This window comes from Anabrus simplex, chromosome 3 (assembly GCF_040414725.1).
Source record: "Anabrus simplex isolate iqAnaSimp1 chromosome 3, ASM4041472v1, whole genome shotgun sequence".
NCBI lineage: Eukaryota > Metazoa > Arthropoda > Insecta > Orthoptera > Tettigoniidae > Anabrus > Anabrus simplex.
This window is the reverse complement of record NC_090267.1, coordinates 53046569-53057659: the sequence shown is the minus strand read 5'-3', so window position 1 is coordinate 53057659 and position 11091 is coordinate 53046569.

Genomic DNA, 11091 nt, shown 5'->3' with positions numbered 1-11091 from the left:
GAAACGTGAAAAACCGCACTTTATAAACCCTCAGGGAAGATTCGATATCATTCAAGACTAAACCGACCACACCCTCAATTTAATTGGTCAATTTCAAAGTTACACTCAGAATCGAACAAGAAGCCTGTGATAGGCTGAAAATTAATTACAGAAATTTGGTATTGGCTAGATTCAAAACTGGCGGAAAGAAAAGGTAAATATTGCCAACCCAAAAATAAATGAACATCAATCAGTTACAAAAAGTTCGCCTCTGTAGCGTAACGGTTAGCGTCATTAGCTGCCGTCCTCGAGGGCCCGGGTTCGATTCCCGGTACTGCCAGAAATTTAAGAATTTATTATTATAATAATTATAATGTATATAATATATTATTATTATTATTATTATTATTATTATTATTATTATTATTATTATTATTATTATTATTATTATTATTATTTCAGACCGGAAAAGCCTAGAAAGGTTGGATGTTGTTCAAATACGTTGTCTTTCTTTTTTCAGTGCATCTTTTGACAATAAATTTGCCTAGTCCCGCTGTGTAAGGAAAGTGACAGTGCTCCAGTGATTAGGGGCTTTCTGCCCTTTGAACAATTCGTGCTCGCCTGTAAAAGTTGAGCTAGGAGCTCGCCGCCTGGGCGAGGTACTGGTACTCCTCCCCAGGTGTATCCCCGGCCAAATGTCTCACGCTCCAGGACACTGTCCCTGAGGCGGTAGAGGTGGGATCCCTCGATGAGTCGGAGGGGGGAACCAACCCTGGAGTGTAAACGGACTAGGAAAGAAAGAAAGAAATAAAATTGAAAAATCCACAGTTCTAGCCCTTCAGGCAAGCAACTCAATGTTGAAAACATCCTAGGGATATGAGCTACGAATTTTAGGTAAGAAAGAATATAATAAAGGATGAGGATTTATTCTTTATTAATTCCTAGAAATTACAATCCTTTTCTTAATCATCGTTATCCGGTCGTTTAGAGCGACGCATCAAGTCGGCCGTGGTTTAGATTAGCAGTTTGCCTTTTTCTACCACTACGAGCGCTAATGAGAGTCAATGTAGAGTTTCACTTAAGCCCTTATAACTACATTCGGTTTGGACATTAAAAAAAAAAAAAAAAACGCCTAAGGGTATTGAACCAATCAATCAATCAATACTGATCTGCATTTAGGGCAGCCGCCCAGGTGGCAGATTCCCTATCTGTTGCTTTCCTAGCCTTTTCCTAAATGATTTCAAAGAAATTGGAAATTTATTGAACATCTCCCTTGGTAAGTTATTCCAATCCATAACTCCCCTTCCTATAAATGAATATTTGCCCCAGTTTGTCCTCTTGAATTCCAACTTTATCTTCATATTGTGATCTTTCCTACTTTTATAAACGCCATTCAAACTTATTCGTCTACTAATGTCATTCCACGCCATCTCTCCGCTGACAGCTCGGAACATACCACTCAGTCGAGCAGCTCTTTTTCTTTCTCTCAGTTCTTCCCAACCCAAACTTTGCAACATTCTTGTAACGCTACTCTTTTGTCGGAAATCACCCAGAACAAATCGAGCTGCTTTTCTTTGGATTTTTTTCCAGTTCTTGAATCAGGTAATCCTGGTGAGGGTCCCATACACTGGAACCATACTCTAGTTGGGGTCTTACCAGAGACTTATATGCCCTCTCCTTTACATCCTTACTACAACCCCTAAACACCCCCATAACCATGTGCAGAGATCGGTACCCTTTATTTACAATCCCATTTATGTGATTACCCCAGTGAAGATCTTTCCTTATATTAACACCTAGATACTTACAATGATCCCCAAAAGGGACTTTCACCCCATCAACGCAGTAATTAAAACTGAGAGGGCTTTTCCTATTTGTGAAACTCACAACCTGACTTTTAACCCCGTTTATCAACATACCATTGCCTGCTGTCCATCTCACAACATTTTCGAGGTCACGTTGCAGTTGCTCACAATCTTGTAACTTATTTATCACTCTATAGAGAATAACATCATCCGCAAAAAGCCTTATCTCCGATTCCACTCCTTTACTCATATCATTTATATATATAAGAAAACATAAAGGTCCGATAACACTGCCCAGAGGAACTCCCCTCTCATCTATTACAGGGTCAGACAAAGCTTCACCTACTCTAACTCTCTGAGATCTATTTTCTAGAAATATAGCAACCCATTCAGTCACTCTTTTTTGTCTAGTCCAATTGCACTCATTTTTGCCAGTAGTCTCAGAAAGAATTATGTAAATAAGCCAATTTGGCTGGGATTTGAATAAGAAAAGAGGACGAGTAAATAACCAAGTGATTTTAGGCTGATTTTCTGGAACTGCATTTAGGCCGGAATGATTTTCGATTTTTTTTTGTTTCATAGAGTTATCTATGACTCAGAATTTGAAAACTTTTCGGGTCTTTTAGCCCGAACTTCCGGCACAATAGAGGAAACTACTTAATTTTACGTTTTTCGTAGTCTTCTAAGAAATATTTCCAACATTAAACACACATAAAAGTTTTAGAAGAATATGAAAAGTATTAAATATGCATTTCTGTATTGAAGGGGCCATGGTCAGGATTTATATAATATAGCAAAGTGTTCGTTTCTCTACGTAGAAGATGACATGCCATCAATATGTGGGCCCTGGTAATAATATTAAAACTTATTCTAAAAGCTTATTGGTTTCACACACAGTAAAGACAAAGGAGTGTGAGATGTGACGTGCCGCGTGCGCTCGAGAAGTGTTAAGCTGTCATAAATCTCAGCTAACAGAGCCCACGTCCTGTTGATACAACTTATCCTCGATTCCCGGAACGCAGCGACACTCGCTTCTTCCCACACTTGGCGGCTCATCTCTTCAGGAAGTTCCAGCAGGATTCGAAATACAAAAATAAGATGGGTGATGTTGGGAAACCGACAGACTTTTCATGGTAAAATAAAATTTTCCTTCTGTCAGCTCATTGACATCCATTCCATTCGAAGCTCTGCTTCTGGTATGTGACTGTTTTGAGCTCCAGTTCCTCGAAATGCTCTAATCTAAATACAGCCAGAGTTTTCATCACCAAGGAATCTCTGTATCTTGTTACTCTTTGATACCTGACTCACTACAGCCTTCGCGTGATGAAGACACCAACCCTCGCCAGAAGGGATCGTTTACACTAGACACTATATTTGAATCTACCATTCGAAAAACGACATGTGTGGATAGAGAAAGTGTTCATATTACTCATCGGATGTTCATGATTCACGAACTAGGACTATTTCAGCAACCTATGTAAGGAACCACTAACGTAATTACTATAGCAGGGTGTATGGGCTCATTAGAGGATGAATCCAAAGAAACTGGCAAAATAACAATGACATTCCCTTCAACTCGGAAATAAATCCGTATCATTGAGGTAGTGGTGGTGGTGGTGGTGATTATTGTTTAAAGAGGAAGTACAACTAGGCAACAATCCTCTATATAACACTAATCAGAGAGAAAAAGTGGAAGGGATCCGACACTTCGAAAAATGACGGTATCGGCCAAAGAAAGACAAGGGCCACGAAGTGCGTGAAGATGAAAGACTAGCCCTCTGAAACCTAATAGCGTCGGGGTCGGAAAAGAACAAGAGTTGACCAAGGGAGGTCAGATAGGATAGATGAAAGTGAGGAGCCTGGCACAAGTAAGTTCCGTGTCATTGAAGGTAAACAAAATGCTAGTGGAGGAGTCAAGAAGACAGTGACTGATGATGTTCACGAGTAATTCTCTTGCTCAAGTCCTGATATATAATAGAAGTTTGCAATCGTTACATTAGTGTATGAGAGATCAGAAGTAAATATTTGGATCACCTACTGCATTATTGTAAGTAAGATATCTGACATTATATCCGTCGGCTTTGTGTGAAGTGAAAAACTACACAGATAACCTAAAACCCTTTGTTGACGCACTCAAAATGGCCACCTCTGTTGATAGAGGTCGGCATCTATCGAATTCAGTGAATGAAGAAATCACTGATATTTTACCTCAACAGACGCCAAGTAAGCCAACGAATAATTACGACGCCGTAAATAACCTTCCACATCCTAACAGTTCATCAGGTAACCAAATGACAACTGTCACAACTAGTAACGAACACAATTCAAGGTTAAGCTATTCTGCTGCAATACAGCCGTACCCCTCAAAGAACAAGCTATTGTAATCGAATCTCATGATGGGGTCAGTATCAAGGATTATGTGCTAGCTATAGGGAAACTTACAACCTCTAGCAACATTCGGTTTGTTTCACGTATATCGAACGGAAGGATATGCATCTTTTCTAGTAAGAAAGCTGTTGAAGATCTGATATTGACAAACCCCAAGATTTTAATAGTGTATCACTGTTATCGAAGAGGAATTGTTAAAACTCGGTGTGAAAATCATGTCTAGGATTACCCCAATTAGAGCAGGCTTGTCAATTCCAGGATTCCCCCCACATTTTAAGCTTCCGAAGACAAATGTACATTTAAAATGAAGACTTTGATAAACTCCCCGAATCCCTCCATATTGAATATGATGGTACTAACTACTGGATTTACCTATCATCCGACTCACCCAGTTATTTTCTTTGCGATACCGAAGGACATCTGGCCAAAGATTGCCCTAATAACGTTTTACTTCCAAAATATGAATAATCCTCCAATCATTTCCCTAAACTCCAAAAGAATTCACAAAAGTCAGAGATCGAAAACCCCAAAACTGTCATCGGTATTTCTAGATCCCTCCCAAAAGATATTCAAGAAGCCACTTCACTGACCAACCTTGACTTAGCACTTGGCTAAGTCTGTAATGCTCCTCCCTTCTCTGGAATTCAAATTCAGAGAGAAATTGCTGCACCTATGGAAACGCACTCCACCCCTACAACAGTGAATTTTCCTGGATGTAAAAGGCCAATTTCATTACCTCGTATTGAAACAACTAATCCAAATCCTCCTGATAGCAACAAATCCATACTGGCCTCTCCTGAACAAATCGAAAACCGTAAGATAAATCACACTCCCAAGAAACCCCTCCCAGTAAAACAAGTTCTGGAAGCCGACCCATCAATATTCCCCCTTAGCTATCTACAGGGCCCTGTTTCATAAAACTAACTAATAATATTAGAACTCATAAAAATAATTATGAGTTAACAAAATTCTGTTTCATAAAGATTTATACATGACTAATAAAATATCTTCACTAATAATATTAGTTCCTTAGTCAGCTGATACAAATGGAAGTTAGAATCGGTCTGTTGCGTATGTTCTTGGTTTGGATTTGTTGACTACAACCGACTATTAATCCACATGTTCAAAGGCTCACTTGAGATTTTCGTTGTTGTGACTTCAATACATATGAAAATGGATAAAAGAAGTGAAAATAATGTGAGAGAAGAAAATTTCTTTGCGGAAAGTGATTGAGATAAAGTGTCAACTATTCGCAGCCTTTTTCACACTATAACTCTCCTTGTTCCTTTTACTTTTAACTTCATGTGCTCTTAAAAGTCTCCGTTGAGATGGACTAGCAAAATCTTTGTTTACTACCCCTGTTGGTGGGGGCAGTAGAATAAAAGCCACGGTATCCCCTGCCTGTCGTAAGAGGCGACTAAAAGGGGTCCCAGGGCTCTCAACTTGGGAGCGTGTGTTGGTGAACATGGGGCACTGAGATGAGTCCTGCCATTGCTTCAACTTACTTCTGCCAGGCTCATTTTCATCTACCCTTCTGACCTCCCTTGTTCAACTCTTGTTCTTTTCCGACCCTGACAGTATTAGGTTGCGAGGCCGAGAGAGTCTTTCATTATCACGCCCTTCGTGGCCCTTCTCTTTCTTTATCCGATACCTTCATTTTCAAAATGTCGGATCCCTTTCCATTTTTCTATCTGATTAGTGTTATTGTAGATGATGGTTGCCTAGTTGTAGCCTACTTCCTCTTAAAACAATAATCATCACCAGCATCATCTTGGTTTACTGGTGATATAAGCCAAGATTTTAAAAGATACTTGGAGTGTCCGAGCAGAACTGCACTAGAGAAACACAATGATACTGTGTATCACTACCGACCGGTGAAGTGTAATGCGAAGCTGCTATTTTAAGGTTATGCTTCATTCCTTGCAGTGGAACGTTCTATTACCTACCAATCCTATCAAGCAAATACTTCAAAGTTATGTAATCTAACCTAAATCTCCCATTGTACCGGTATTCATATGTTTGTTACATGTCAGTACAGGCTGTTTCTGACGTAACATTTATTGATTGGTGAATACCTACACTCGTTCCTTATCACTATTTGAATCAGAGTCGACCATTTCAGTGATCTTCATGATTTTATGCCAAAATATTAAAATACCGCTCACTTTGATTTCACTAATAATATGAATTATGAGTCAAAATACACTCATGGAAATAATCGTAATAATATGAGTAACTTTTATTAGTCATGTTGTCTATGAAACAATTTACTAATATTATTAGGAACATCTACTAATAATTTTGACTCATAAACTAATAACTAATATTATTAACTAATAATTTTATGAAACATAATACTAATATTATTAGTTAATATTATTGGTTTCTTACTAATAATATTAGTGAAAGATGTTTTATGAAACAGGGCCCAGATCCAATCATTCTTCGAAAATACAGTTGGTGCCAAGGATATATCAGCAACTGCTTCCAACTACACACAAGACATAGAGGGTCTTGCTAAAGCCCTAAAAAAACTCTCCCCTTACTACACCGATAAAAGCATCAAAAACAAAAGCACTCGAATAGTAAAAAAGCTACTGAAATCTGCCAGTCAAGTGGAGACCCAACGCATATCAATGTAACGCCAGACCATTCCAAGGACGACAATTCCTTCCCAGTATAATAATGGAGATAAATCTCGTTTTTCTCTTGATCATCATTATGACAACATTACTCCAATGGAATGTTAAGTTATCAATCACAGTTAGAATATCTACAACTCCTAATAAATAAATACCAACCATCCATTATCTGTCTTCAAGAAACAAACTTTCAGAACGACTTTGCTGCCAATCTAAGAATCTACAGTGTCTACCACAAAAATAGAACAAATTGGAATCATGCAAGTGGAGGAGTAGCTACTTACATAATAAACAATATCTGTGTCAAAGAAATCACTGTTAACACTAATTTGGAAGCTGCAGCAATTTCAGTCCATCTACCACCTTCTCGTGTATCTGCAATGTTTATATTCTAAACAGTTATTTATTTCAAGGTGACGATCTACGAAATCTTATCCACCAACTACCTAAACTATTCATCCTAGTGGGTGACTTCAACAGCCACAACACTTATGGGTTAGTCATACGTCTGATGAAAAAGGAAAAGAGATAGAAAATGCACTTAAATTTGATTTAATTCTAATAAACTAACCATCTGCATGCTGGACATAGCAACCCTATTCAAATGGTCTGTTTATTCAACACTCCAAGGAAATAGTCACCACTTTCCGATACTAATCAATAATGAAAATTCTTCTGTCAACTCCTCATTTATCGTGCTGTTGTTGTTTGAGTCATCAGTCCATAGACTGGTTTGATGCAGCTTTCCATGCCACCCTACCCTGTGCTAACCTTTTCATTTCTACGTAACTATTGCATCCTACATCTGCTCTGATCTGCTTGTCATATTCATACCTTGGTCTACCCCTAGCGTTCTTACCACCTACACTTCCTTCAAAAACCAACTGAACTGTCTTAAGATGTGTCCTATCATTCTATCTCTTCTTCTCGTCAAATTTAGCCAAATCGATCTCCTCTCACCAATTCGATTCAGTATCTCTTCATTCGTGATTCGATCTATCCATCTCACTTTCAACATTCTTCTGTAACACCACATTTCAAAAGCTTATATTCTCTTTCTTTCTGAGCTAGTTATAGTCCATGTTTCACTTCAATGCAATGCCACGCTCCACACGAAAGTCTTCAAAAACATCTTTCTGATTCCGATATCAATGTTTGAAGTGAGCAAATTTCTTTTCTTAAGAAAGCTCTTCCTTGCTTGTGCTAGTCTGCATTTTATGTCCTCCTTACTTCTGCCATCGTTAGTTATTTTACTACCCAAGTAACAAGATTCATCTATTTCCTTTAAGACTTCATTTCCTAATCTAATGTTTCCTACATCACCTGCCTTCATTCGACTGCACTCCATTACTTTTGTTTTGGACTTATTTGTTTTCATCTGGTACTCCTTACCCAAAACTTCATCCATACCATTCAGCAACTTCTCGAGATCTTCTGCAGTCTCTTTCCTCCAATCAGCTGGGAATTGAACAACAATCTTAAAGCTCAAACTGATACAGCGATATACCAACAGTTATTTCATGAAATTTGCGATAGATATTCCATACTGATGGATCAAAATTCAATGAGAGAAATGGTTGTGCGGTGAAATATAAAGACTATAGTATGCTATACACATTACTAGAACTTTTCACAGTTTTTACAAGTGAACTGTATGCTCTTAAACAGGCCATCATTCATATTTCAAAACCAAGCTACAATAACTCATTCATAATATTCTCTCATTCCAAAAGTGCATTAACTTCAATACAAAATCCATCAACAACACGCCTTCTTGTTAAAGAAATTCAAATGCTGTACCACAAGATCAAGATTGCAGGAAAACATGTTATTTTTATGTGGATACCATCTCACAGAGGAATACCAGGCAACGAATCAGCTGATCAAGCAGCTAAAGAGACTACTAGTCTTCCAATCAACGATCCTCAAATTGCCACTCCACATTCTGATATCATCGCTTACATCAAAATCAAACTATACGAGCAATGGGAAATGAACTGGCTTAAAACTTCCACTAGCAACCACCAAAAAGTTATTGTGATATCTACGAGAATACATCCTCTCCAAAACCTCACCAGACATGAACTAATCTTAATCTCCCGACTAAGGATAGGACACACCAAGATCACCCACAACTATCTCCTAGAAAACAAACCACCTTCCACCTGCAGTAAGTGTTCTCTCACCGTCAAGCATAACATTTTATAATGTCAACTATATCACCATAGGCACCCCTTCACTCAGTTGACCCCGCAAGGCTGAGTGGACAGTGTTCCAGCACTCGTACCACTTTTCAAATTTCGTGGCCGAGCCGGGAATCAAACCTCAGCCCCCGGGGCGGGCAGCTAATCACACTAACCACTACACCACAGAGGTGGACACATATCTATTTACCAAGCCAAACCCCATGGCACTACAGACCTTGAAGGGCCTTGGCCTACCAAGCGACCGCTGCTCAGCCCGAAGGCCTGCAGATTACTAGGTGCCGTGTGGTCAGCACGACGAATCCTCTCGGCCGTTATTCTTGGCTTTCTAGACCGGGGCCGCGATCTCACCGTCAGATAGCTCTTCATTTCTAATCACGTAGGCTGAGTGGACCTCGGTAAAAATCCCTGACCTGGCCGGAACGCATATCTATTTACGAAACTAAAATTAATTATATGTTGTATTATCTTTACGGTTCGCTTCTGTGATGTAGTGGTTAGTGTGATTAGCTGCCACCCCCGGAGATCCGGGTTCGATTCCCGGCTCTGCCATGAAATTTGAAAAGTGGTACGATGGCTGGAACGGGGTCCACTCAGCCTCCGGAGGTCAACTGAGTAGAGGTGGGTTTGATTTCCACCTCAGCCATCCTCGAAGTGGTTTTCCGTGGTTTCCCACTTCTCCTCCAGGAAAATGCCGCGATGGTACCTAACTCAAGGCCAGGGCCGCTTCTTTCCCTCTTCCTTGTCTATCCCTTCCAATCTCCCCATCCCCCCGCAAGGCCCCTGTTCAGCATGGCAGGTGAGGCCGCTTGGGTAAGGTACTGGTCATCCTCCCCAGTTGTATCCCCCGACCCAGAGTCTGAAGCTCCAGGACATTTCCCTTGAGGCGGTAGAGGTGGGATCCCTCGCTGAGTCCGAGGGAAAAGCCGACCCTGAAGGGTAAGCAGATTAAGAAAGTATTATCTTTACGAGTCATGATGTGTGAAGTTGAAAAACGCAATGTTTATTTTCCATATGTTTCCATAGTTTGGAGGTTAGTAGATGTTCCATATTCTGAGTCATTAAAATGAATATAGTCCACATTTCAGCTATAAGTGTTAAATTAACAGACTGTGTCTTTCGCACAATTTCGTAACTCGGGAAATGCCTTTCATCAACCGTGCGAAAACATTTGTCTGTGTGTGAGGAATGACTTAAGTTACATTCAGCATATTGTTTATGCATCACAAAAAACTCAAAAGGCTCCAAAACTCGCATATGTCATTTTCTGAAAGTTTCGAAACTTTGAATGAAAAATGAAATGGCGAATGGCTTTCAGTGCCATTAGTGTCCGAGGACAAGTTCGGCTGGCCAGGTGCAGGTCTGATGAGGATGAAGTGTTGATGAATACGACAGATATACCCGGTCCCCGTGCCAGCGGAATTAATTAATTATGGTTAAAATTCCCGACCCTGACGGAACTCGAACTTGGGACCAAAGGCCAGCACGCTAACCATTTAGTCATGGAGCCGGACGAAATTGTGAATAATACTGTGTAACAACTGGATCATGCTAGAGGTAAAGTAGCAATTATAGCAAAAATGAATATGGACACTGTACTTTCAACGAACTCTGGATATGAAGAAATGGGAAAGGTTGCTGCAATGATGTGTGGAGTTAACGATGTGACAGTAGACATTGTGAAGTTCAAACACGCCCTTATTACCTCTTCTGATGTTGAACGCAGTTTCAGTCAATATAAATCTGCCCACAGACAGTAGATAATGAATCACTTTTCAGTATTTAAAAGAACGTTTTGTAATACATTGTTTTGGTAACAGAGATTAAATGATTGTGTGTTCTTCGAAGGTCATATTAAAATGAGAAGTACAAGATTATGTTTCATGTAGGTCTACTTTGTTTAGCTTCATTGAACTTTAATATCAAATAGGAATAATAGTTTTTTTGTAATTTCAGGCCTATATATTTAATGTTTCAATAAAAATAACTCACTATGTACATATTCGTTAAGTATTATTACTACCTCATCCGTTCCGTGAAAATAACTAGTAACACAGCTTGTTGATAAGGCTA